Here is a 12,259-nt window from a genome sequence, read left to right on the forward strand (position 1 = left end):
AAGAAACAGATTGAGTCGGTGATCCTTTTGGATTTTGACAGAGTAATTCTGACTGAGGTGGAATCTTTGCTTGGATAGCAGATTGCTGACACAGAATTTGAAGAAGTGCACTATCAGTTTGAAGGACATATGCTGGCACGTTTGGATTAATTTCATTAGCTGGTTGTGGAGTTGCCACTTGAGTCTGAAGATGCAATGTAGGTAATACGGATGTTGAAAAGGTTCCTAAATACGGAAAGACAGAGTTTAGCTCCTGCACAGGCATCTTAGGTTGAATGATATGGGATCGACTTTCATTTGGAATGATGTATAATTGCTGGCAATTTGGAGCTATGACAGTATGAAGAGCTATGACAGTTGGCTGTTGAAGCATTGGCATTGTTTGAACAATAGAATGATGCATTACCAATGATTGTGGTGGGATAACTTGTTGTATGATGGTGGCATGTTGAAGTACTTGGGATGTTGGGTTCACGTTGAGGATCAGCTTAATTAAGTCCAAACTGATGCTATCGGTAACCAATAATGGGAAGAGATGGTGAGTCAACAGTATAGAAGTTATGCATTGAAGCATAACTGGTTTTGTGGCTAATGTTTAGGTCACAGGTTCTAAAAACTGGTATTTTGGCACCATAGTAGATGGTGAGTCTTTCAAAATGATTTGGCTTCCTACACTGTGAGCACATTTTACCTCTTGCTAGGCAAACATGTTTGGACGAGTACACCCCATCACATAAGTAGCATTATTCTATTTTTGGAACGATACTTGCCAACTCTCTCTGACTTTGAAAGTTATTTTGAGGTGAGCTTAGTGTAACTACATCTATTTCCTGTTTAAGTGGTATGGAGGTGCTTCCACTAAATGATTTTGATTGAGCATGTGTCATCTTGTGGGCTCTGCATCTTGCTACAGCATTTTCTAGTGTCAATGAGTCAGCTTCAGCCAGGACTTTCTCCCTGACTGCCTGGTTTTGATTCCATAGACAATTCTATCCCGAATCATCTTGTCCTGTTCCTTATAGAGACATGGTTTAGCTAATGTTTTTTTTTAGTCTGTAATGTCCTTTTTGACACTTTCACCTTCCAACTGGTCCCGTTTTTGAAAGAGGAACCTGGCAAAGACAGTATTTTTCTTTGGACTGGCGTATTTCCGGAAGTGTTCTAGGAGAGGTTCTATTTTTTGAGCTTCGCTATCCTTAAGCTCAAAGCTATTGAATATTTTTCTGCCTTTTCCCCAGTCCAGATCAGAAGATAAGCACGCATGGACTTCAAGGGGTCCAATGATGGTTCAAAGTGACTCCATTTTTCAGCGCGGGAGGTAGCATCCCAGTTTGTGGCTGGCTGCTGCACCTCCACGGCGATTCATGGATCCCGATTTTGACACCATGCAATATTTTGGATTAATAAGGTTTACTGACCCAGGCTACCTATAAAATAAAGCAACGTGTAAGGACAGCATAAGCATTACGTAAGCAAAGCATGGTATAGGCACAGCAAGGAATTAAGCACAAACATAGCAGAATACTACAGAAGCTAGATTACTAGTCTTTCATCGCTACTTCATCAACATGTTTACAAACCTGATAAATTGTCTCCTCTAAAACCATGTGCTAGATCCCCAGAAACTCAAGGATATCCCCTTAAGAAAACGAGCTCTATGATAAGAAAATTACTGACACTCTGCAAAAGTACGGGCCACATCCTCAACCTTTTAGTGACATCAGTGGCAAGAGTAATCCCTGTCTGAGGCCATATATGTTTTTCTTCCAACTTTGAAATTGTATGTCCACATTTAAAAGAAACTAACTTATAATTTGGCTCATTGATGTAGTGTACAATGATTCGACCGGGAACTTCCAAATATATTGGTTTTATTGAGCTTTAAATACATTTAAGGGTTTGTAACCTGTAAGATACCAAAACTGTACGGAACTTCTCAATTTAAAAACTTAAAGTTCTATTTAAAGTGCTTTTGTGTAAAGAGCCTTTTTTTTGAAGTTCTTTTAGCTTGTGGAAAGGGTATTATTTTTTTCTCATTAGTGTTGGCTTAGTTTCACTCATAATCACCATTTTTGAATTTAATGATAGTTAAACAAATTTCCCAAATCTATTATAGAAATCTATTCATCTTGTAAGTACATTTTAGCTCAAAAGAAAATAAAATAAAAATTTAAACACTCTAATTTGGTCTACTAATCTAGACGTTACTTATGCCACACGCTGTGTTTCTCTTCCTTTCTTTTAAGCTGTAGCTTCATTTTGTCAATACTAATTTCTAATTTACTTCATGGATGAAATAGGCACAAAATTTGATCAAATTTTGACACGGTGTAAAAGCTGCTTCAAGAAACAAGAGAAGACACTGAAAGACAAACACCTGCATGGGATCTTAGAGATTATTAAAAACTAAATTTCTTCTCATTTTGAATCAAGTATGCAAAACAGTATGATACAAAATTAACTTACCGGTGGTAACCATTTCATTTAATTGGTCATTCAAAAAGCAAGGAACTTTGATGTCTTTTAACATCTGGGTATACTCATTTATAAAACATGCAGACATATCTGCTTCTTTTAACCTACAAACAATATACCTTCAGTCAAACATCAAATCAGAAAGTAATATTAAAAAAAAAAATACAAAAAATAATACAAGTTGGGTATATGATTACTCAATCCTTTAGTGTTCAATAAACCTTACCAGTTTCAATACTACACACAATAAAAAGACAGAGAAAAATCACAATAAGGATAACGATGACCTGTAGCACAAAAAGGCTTGGTTCACAAGGAAACTAGAGCGACCCCATATTTCTTAACAAGACATAATCTAAACTTATTTAAAAATAGAGAATTCAATATTTGAAGGACAAGACCTATATATATAGCTACGCAGTTTCCGGTAATAGTGAGTAAAAAAAAAATTGAAGGCGAATAGACCATCAGTTGAAAACAAGCTAAACAAAACAGCTTAAAGAAGTGTAGCTTTCTATTAAAGTTTAGTTTGTCTTTGGGAATTAACGAGTCGTTAATGTTTAAGTTTTTAGACAAGAAAATGTAGCCAAATGTTACTATTGAGCATTGCTTGTTTACTTCAAAAGCAATATCACAAACGAAAATGTGGTATTGCCTTTAAGTCTTCGTAATTTTGAAACAGCCAAAGGAATAGTGAAAAAAGAGCTTATAGAATGAATAGATCTAAGATGAGTCCAGATCAGAGAAATATCCCGGGGGCTCTAAAGTAAATTTTGAGTAAATTCAATCCACCTCAGAAAATTAATCTTGTAAAAACCTAGCCATTAACGTAATTTAGAGTTGAGAACAACTAACGGTATGTAGGGCTAAAGTAGATAGATAATTTATATAAAGAACACATAGCGATTTAAACCTTGTCTCAGACCTTAGTTCCATTGGTTTCACTAGAACCACCCAGTACATCCAGGAGGGTTCTCTAGTCATTCCATAAGCTTGTTGAAAGAACGTTTTTCAGCTCTGTTTGGATGCAGGCATTAAGACTAAGTAGGAGAGCCTGATGGCTGCATTCAAAATTGGTCACTGACTTAAAATTTATACTAAATAAAAGCATCTTCTCATTATGATGCCACTGGTTACAAATAATTGTTCATTCCAGCTCATATTGATTGATTGTTCATTTTCTGAGTCCTGTGAATATTTCCTATCCTCCAGTAAATGCCAAATAATCTCCAATGGCATAGTTTTTTAACACTTGGCTAATGTTTTCTCTCTTCTGGCTAATCTTTAAGTTTAGGAATAAACTTGGAGCTCAACCTTTAGAAGGCAAGAAGTCCTTGTCTAATCACAATTTTGACCTATTACCATGAAACAGAGAATATTTTGTTAAACGTTTGGACACATTTGATGGACGAGGATACAACAGGATGGCATAACACTTTTTGGACCAAATGCCTGAATGAGAATTCCTAGGAATCAAACAATTCCTAGTAAATATTGAATGCAGAGTACTTTCAACGGTTAATAGAAAGAAGATTAACTTCAAAGAAAAGAATTAACTGAGAGTCAATGATAGAACCCTGCGCCTTTTTAAAATAAATTTCTTTAGATAATTAGTTCAGCTACGCAGTCAAAAATTAGATATAATTTCTTCACACTTTACGAGGATATTAACTTTACTACCATTTGGAAGTGAGAACTTTGGAAATCTCAAGTAATAAATCTTCTCTATTATTGTTATTTAGTGCTAGAGTTTTCATTGAGTAAAAGAAGTCTGAGAGGTTAGTAAATGAATGGAGCATAGGAAACATTTTCCTTTACTTTTTATTCTTTAGTTTATATTTAAGAGCTTGTTGTTTAAAATTTTCCATTATGGATTTTTGAGTCATTCATGGCTTAGGGGAGAGGGGGGCGAAACCGTACGGTTTTAGGTTTTTGACGCCTGTAAGATGTTCTTCTAAAGATACAAACTTTGTTCTTACATGTACAGAAAGCTTATTTATTCACCTCTCTTAGGAATTTTTTTCAATGACTTCCATCGAGTCGTTTCTCAGTGAGACCCAAAAACATTTGACCTCTTAAAGTGTCCGAAGTCGCCCCTACCGTGGGGCGACTTCGGACACACAAGGGGCATTTTCGGACATCTATAGTTAACGATTCAAACAGTTTATTCAGATAATATAAAAGTAGCAGAATTAACTGGAATATCAAAAGAACTAAAAAGGCATTTCACATCATTATTTTATGGCATACCGAGACAAGTCACACCCAAATACAAGGCCTTTGACTGCTCGCCCTGTCCCTCCTGCAGTAAAAGGAGTAGGCAACCTCATAATTATATCATCAAAATCAGTTTTAGCACAATCGGGACATACTGGGAAGATGAACTTTTCACTTGATTTGCGGAGGTAGTTTATTTTAGCTAATCTGCCACTCACTTCTTCAATCTGACCAACATAGTAAACAGCGGAGTTTGGTTTCTTTCCCACCATAAACCTCACAAGCACAAAATTTCCTGGAGAAAATTCTTCCTCAGTCTGAAGTTCACTGACACTTTCAATGTGCAAAGACTCATCATCCGAATTTTCTATTAGCTGCATATCTTTGTCTGAAATGCTATCTTCAGCCTCCTCGTCAATGGATAAAACCTTGGACTTCTTCAATGACTCTGATTTCAAGGACTCACCTGGTTTACGTTTAGGAACCCTTCTTTTAGTTTTCTTGTCAAGCTTTGCCTGAGCCTCTGCTTCAAGGGATTCCTTCTCTGGAGTATCTGTCAAAATCCTAGTTTTCCCTATCTTGTGCTTTTTGCGGGGACCCATTTGCAATCTTGCTTTTGGATATGGTCTTATGCTTTCAGGAGTTATAGGCAGGTTTGGTGTGTCCTTCGGTTGATCCACCAAGACAGGAGCAGAAGAATGAACTGAACCAGGGTGAGGACCATTCTTAGTAGAATCTGTGTGATTCTGTTCTGCTGGGTCAGGGCGGTTTGTCACTTCAGCTGGTAGAAAATCGGCTTCTGTGAAGACATTCGGATTCCAAGGCCAAATTCCTGCTTTTTCGAAATCAGCTGTGATGTTATGAGGGTTCAGCTTTTCTAGATAGGGCTGCTTGCACAACTTTGCTATTTCGTGTATTGAAATCCTCCGACCAAGATTTATCTCCAACCAAGTGTCGAAGGACTCCCTGATGGCATGTTTGAATGGTGCATAAACCGAAACATTAAGGGGCTGGATGCGGTGAGAGCAATGGGGAGGAAAGGTCAGAAGATGAATGCTATTATCTTTGCACAAGGAAACTACTTCAATTGAAATATGGCTTTCATGATTGTCGAACAAGAGCAAAACAGGATCCTCTTTGCTGGGTTTAACTTCTTTCTGGAAGTGCAGCAATGAACAAAGGAAATTCTCCGAGGTCATCCATCCACTGCAATGGGCTAAGCCAATGCATCCTGGTGGTCCATCTCGATACATTCTCTCGGGAACCTTGACTCTTGGAAAAACAAACACTGGTGGAATAGTCTGACCAGTTGCAGACACAAAGCACAGCATTGTAGTATTTTCCCCTCTTTCTGCCGACACGGTCTGTGCCACCTGTTTTGCCCCCCTTTTTAGCAATCACCTTTGGAGCCTGAACAACTGTGGGCACTCCTGTTTCGTCGCAGTTCCAAATCCTACCAGGAGGGAAATGGAACTTGCTATACAGTCCCTGAAGATTACGGAAGAAGGCACCAATTACAGTGGCTTTGAAGCCAGCAGCACGAGCCTGGCTTGTGTTTTCCGGCTTTCTAATGGACAAACTGGCATTACGCTTCATAAATCCTTTGAACCAGTCGACTCCTGCTCTTTCATTCAGCTCCCAACTTGGTGGGAATTTGAGCTTCAGAATTGTTGCCCATTGGTAGGCTAACTTTCTCGTTGATTTTGGAGTTAGTCCGTGGTTCAATATTGAGCAGTTTTCGAGGTATATAGTGAGTTCTCTCTCTTGTTTGGGAGTAAAAACGAACTTAGAACTCTCCTGAAAACTATCATTTTCATTGTTTGCACTTGGGCTACCCTTTTCAAGATCTTGCATTCTACTCTTGTAGCGTTTCACGACATCCGCAAGGGTAGACTTCTTCAAAGAAAATTCTTCCGTGGCTGATCAGAAAGATGAATTCTCATTTACGACTTGTCTCACAGCACGCTTCAGTAATTCCGGATCTGGGGGGCCACCCCCTTTTCGAATATAGGTGCGAACCATCTGTAAAAGAAAAATCTAAAATGTCAAGGACGGAGAGAAGTCTATATGTCCTCATATTGTAAATAAGCTTAATTTAGTTTCGTGAGCTGATTTTCTTTGAAAAAACATATTTCAAAAATAGTTCTTTGCCCGGGTGTCTGGATTGATGAATAATAGATTTTAGTATATATTTTGTTGTGATATTCTCGCGCTGGGGTGACCTCCTCTGTTATATCCTATCTTGTATGTTTTTTTATGACGAGATGTTGTGTTTTTTTTTATGCATTTGTACTGTCCCAGCATTACGAGCTCTGCTCTCTGTTGGGGCATAATATTGTTTTTGTTTTTTGAAAGTTTAATTTAATAAATTCCTATTCCTAGTCTATAATAAAATTTAAATACTTGGTAATTTCCTAGCTCTAGCTACTTCCAATTCCAGACTCGGAGATCCTTCCAACCGCATGGGGTGAAACCGGACACCTCGAAATGTGTCCGCAGTCGCCCCCAAAAAACTGTACGGAGTCACCCCTTATTGACACCATTTTGAAAATTTACCTTTTTTTGGACACCGCCAGACATTTATTGATGAAAATTACGAGGAAAATACCGGAAACATACCTCTTATGATTCTTCTAACTTACGACCCTATAGCTACAATAACTTGAAAAATATTCGACGAGGACTACAGGTGTCAAAATTTCCAGAGAGTATATAAAAACTTCTTTACCTCTTATCTCAGTGGTCTTTGGCATCAAATATTCAAAACTTCGCCTAATGTGCGCTACATGAATGCCATCTAGAGGCGATTTTCTGAATGGATTAATTCAAAGACTTTGGATGAGAGGTCCAACAGACGGTTTTGCCCCCTATAATGGTTTTTGGTGTTAATAAATATTGAATGAAATAACAAAAGTTGAATGTTAATCTAATAAGAAGACAGCAACCTCCTATTCCAATAGTAAACACAATTCATCATGTTCCAGGCAATTATGAAAAAAAAAAGTGCTTCGTCATCCCTCTTTTTCGCTTTCAGAAAGATTACAAAAACATAAATATTGACATCAAAATTATTTTAAAATATATTTGGCAATTCAGAAAAAAATACCCAATGCCAAAAACTTATAATAGAATTAGAACTTACCAGATCAGAAAAAGGTATAGCATCACGCAATGTCCCAAGGGTCAACAGCGAATATAATGAAAGAACAACATAGAGCCATAGACAACAAGCCAGATTGCCATACAAGACACTTCAAAATACCAACCCAAACGTATAAATAAGCAAAAGAAGAGAAAAAGCACTACCTTTCCCCCAAATATTCAAGTTAATTTTTTTCAAAGTTTGGTTTAACGAAAAAATATCACTCCCTTTTACTGAAATTTTAGTGACAGTGGCCGGCTATCAATTTCATCTGATGTCAGTCTCTTCCGAAGTCGGGTCTTTTTTAGCAGTATATCAAAATAATCTGCTAAAAGCTCTGGACAACGTAATTCAGGCAATCTTGTTGTTGCTCCCTATGATAACACATACATTATTCAGTTTTGGATGCTCAGAGGGGAATGAAGCTAATTTTTTAAAATAATTTAAAAATGAGAATTTTAGACGCAAAGATGCATCAGCTCAGGTACTGAAAGCCCAATTTTAGCTAGGCCCAAAAATTAGCAAATGCATTTTCTATTTAACCAGAATGAAACTGCTATATCGGAGTATATAGCTATATCAACTAGGAGTCATAAAGGGGCGTTTGTAACGGGTTTGGCAAACTCAATCAAAACATACTATTTGCGTATAGTTAACAAAAGGGCATATCAGCAATATCTAAGGAACGGCTAAGGGTGTTAAATTGAAACCTACACATTGAGCCTTCAGATAAATACACAACTAGTTCTAAGGGAGGGGAGGAGGTGAAGGTAGAAATTGATTTACAAATCCTCTTGATTTACGCGAATATGTCCAGTTCGTACTTTTATTATGAAAGTAAAGAGTAACATTGAACTTTAAAATGACCAAGATTTATTCTGTATATGAGGTCAGCAGACCAAAAGCCATCCCTAACTTCCCCTTATAATCGTAAGAATGTCGGAGGATGCTCTTTCGACCGAAAATTAAGAGTGCTAGTCCTTTTTTTTGTAAGTTGAAAGAACATTGATGCATATCAGCTCCTGTCCTAAAGCTGTTTTCGATATTTGGCGATATTTTGATTTCGATATATGTGGCGGGAGGGGGGAGGATTTATCGTGGGAACAATTTTACACAGGGAGATTTTCTGTGGGAAAAATTTTATGGGGGGGGGGGACCGGCTCCCATTGGTGAGAGGGCTAAGTATGATTTTAAAGAGTAGACACTACGAAAGACGGATGAAGATTTATTACATATTATCGAGAGAACTCGTCATAGATTGTTAGGGGTATTTGAGTTACTCTATTCTCTGACACTAAGCTGAACAAAAAAAAAAATATTCAGTCCTTCTATATAGAGCTATATTTCGAGAAGAGTTGAGATGGTTTGAACACATTCTGAAAATGAAGGATGACATATACCCAAAGATTGTCTCTTCAACCAACAGTCTAGAGCCCAACGAAAAACAATCTCCCAACTCCACATGGGTTGGGAAGATGCCAGGTGGATAAATCTAAGGAAAATGAGGGCTTTTTGGAACAGTACAAAGTAAGAAGCACTGAATGAATTGCGATGGAGGAAGAGTGTGTGTATTTATGTTAGCAACGGGCAAGTTTGGTTCTAAAGTGAGTTACTAGAAGAAGTAGAAGTTAGAAAATCAAAGTGAATTAAAGAGTTAAACAACTTTACGTAGGTCCTTTAATACTGCCAAATTAAAGTTTAGATAGCAATGACAAGAATTCCACAAAATTGCCAGATTATTTAGTTTATTTTTAATTGGTTAAATAAGTGACATACCAACGCTATACAGACTGATTCTAACATTAAGTTTCTCTATTGCTATTATTAATAACACTATACATAAAAGAAGACAAGAATGAAAATTCAACCATCTAGTACAGATAGTTCAGTTATTTAATGGGAATTAAATTAAGTGAAACTTGGGATAATTAAAAAAAATTCAAAAGCTATAAATATATAAATAAATATAACTATAAACTTTACGTTATATCTTATTCTGTAAAAGCACCTTTGCAGTTTTATCACATGCTTACTGCTATCGTTTGATCATCAAAGAAAACACAAGATATATGAATAAATGAATAACCCAGTCTTTCTTACATGGCAAATTAATATGAAAAAGAAGTTTATCGTCGGTGCACAGAAATGTGTCCGGAGGTAGACTAACCAAAGAAAGACACAGGGATAAGGATCCCACAGTTGAAATCACTAGGAATAAACCAGAGCATTTTAGTTTAATTTTGCCCATGAAAATGACCTCCAACAAGCAAGTTGAGCTTTTACGCAGGAGAATGATACATGAAATAATTATATAACAAACATGTTCCAAGTGTTTAAAAATAGCTCTTTTAAAGTGAAATATTAAGAGTTGAAAAAACTCTTCTCAAAAAGGGAAATACTGTAATAAGCAGACAATTCTATTTATAGTTTATTTTAATAAAAATAAATTCACGAAAAACGCAACATAATAAGTTGTTTAACCACTTACTAAGATAAGACATTTCTGAAAAGAAACACAAAAATAGCCACACATCCTAGACTCCAGGATATGTGTAGGTTGAAAAAGGAGATTTAAAAATATCAACATCCTTGCGTAGCACAAGGGTGGCACCGGATGGTTTGGCTGGACATATCATATAAAGACAACTTTTGATTCCGACTGTAGCGCTTGTTTTTCTTTAGATACTTTTGACCGTTGATATGTACAAAATCTTTGAACTGTTTTGAGTAATGCACGTGTCTGAATTTTCTTGGGGTTTTAAGTTCTACCTTGAGCTGTTCAATCTATTGGGAAAATATTTCTTGTTCCAAGTTTTGTCTAGTGCTCGTATCTTGCACCATTATTTTTGAGTCCTCTAAACGTAATCAAATATCAATGTCCTGTCTTATCATGCACACCAGTAGGAACCGTCTCTTATAATTAGTTCAGGCCAACCATAAATTGAGACTCTACTATATTTATATGTCACCCTATCTACTCGACACAGTTATCCAATTAACCCCTCTAAGGGCTACGGTATCCACTTTATCATACCACAAAAGGAATGGAGGAGAGAAAATTTTCTTTTCACCTCACGTAACTTTAAGTAAAAAGCAAAAACCATCAAAAAAAAGGAAGGACCCTTCTATCATTATAAACTAGACACACTTCAATTTATTCATTAAAGGAATTACAACAGGAGACTATGGATTAATCTTTCCTGCTGATAACCAATTTTTAGGTGATTATGAATCTCATAAAACAACTATTTTATATACTTGAGATTTAGATACCTGATTTATGTTATTTGCGTTTTCCATGATATGCAAATGTCCAGATTTAAACATTTGCTGCTCTAAATCCAATAGCATTTGAACCGTACCTCCTGGTTAACGACTGGCAACCAAGAAGAGTAGTCGATGTTCTTCAGTTTTACTGTAGCTTGATAGATACTGGCACTCAGATGAAATTGTTTCTTTAAAGGGTCTGAAAATAAGAAAAGCAAACAGCAGCTAAGAGACAAAGAGAGAGGAAGAGACAAAAATACATACAAATACTCAGTCAGACCCAAAAACACACAAAGACAGACGGAGAAACAAGCAAACACCCACTCAGTCACAAACACAAAGAGATTTAGAGAGATAGCACACACACAAACATATAGATTTAGACACAAACTCGCACAAAGATAAACATGGGAACAAGAAAACATCCGCTCAGACATATAAGCAGAGAGAGAGAGAGAAATAAAAAAACACATACAAACACACAAAGTGAGACGCACAAGCACAAAAAGACAGACACGGAGACAGACAAGTAAGTTCACTGGCCTACTTTACCCAAGCGCGGGTCACAAGAAAAAACAGGTAGCAAATTTTTAGATTTTTCATTCATTAACATTCGGTTCGTAATATAAAATGCATACAGTCATAAGAAAAAAGGGGTAGCAGATTTGTCACTTTTTGATTCATTAACATTTGTTTCGTATAATCGAATGCGTCCGGTTTACTTTATCCAAACACGTGTCATAAGACCAGTTTCATTCAACCCATATAAAAAAATATTCGTATTATTTGTGATGACATTACTAAATATTAAGCATTATAATAACTGATCATTCCTCTTATTCAGGGAAGGTTGAATATATGTTAATCATGTCAAGACAGGAATATCATGCTAATTAGGATTGTGATATATACAAATGAGGTTTAGGGTATATGTAATTGAACTTTCATTTTTTTATAGAAGGGACTTACTTTTTTTACTTATAACTTTTTTGAACAATTTTTTTTTTAATTACATTTCACAACAATGCATCACTGTTTACACAAAGAGGTTAAAGCAAGACCAGGGGAGTTTTTTTTAGAATTTTTATAGGTCAGAGTTTTCCTCTTATTGACCGTCTAATATCATGGGAAAGAACGACTAGTGAATACCTAGATGTT

General features: G+C 36.4%; 2 protein-coding genes across 3 annotated transcripts in view; one reads left to right on the forward strand and one right to left on the reverse strand.

The window, feature by feature from the left end:
* The window catches only part of LOC136029129 (uncharacterized), a 337,007-nt gene that overhangs the window by 118,337 nt on the left and 206,411 nt on the right, over positions 1–12,259 (forward strand). The gene's annotated exons all lie outside the window — the stretch shown is intronic.
* Positions 1–12,259, reverse strand: part of LOC136029132 (uncharacterized) — an 87,088-nt gene that overhangs the window by 71,194 nt on the left and 3,635 nt on the right. Inside the window, exons 2-3 of the mRNA XM_065707215.1 lie at positions 11,108–11,300; positions 2,467–2,579 (exon numbers count right to left, since the gene is read on the reverse strand). The gene's annotated coding sequence lies outside the window, so the exon portion shown is untranslated. The remainder of the gene's footprint in view (positions 1–2,466; positions 2,580–11,107; positions 11,301–12,259) is intronic.

This window comes from Artemia franciscana, chromosome 7 (genome assembly GCF_032884065.1).
Source record: "Artemia franciscana chromosome 7, ASM3288406v1, whole genome shotgun sequence".
NCBI lineage: Eukaryota > Metazoa > Arthropoda > Branchiopoda > Anostraca > Artemiidae > Artemia > Artemia franciscana.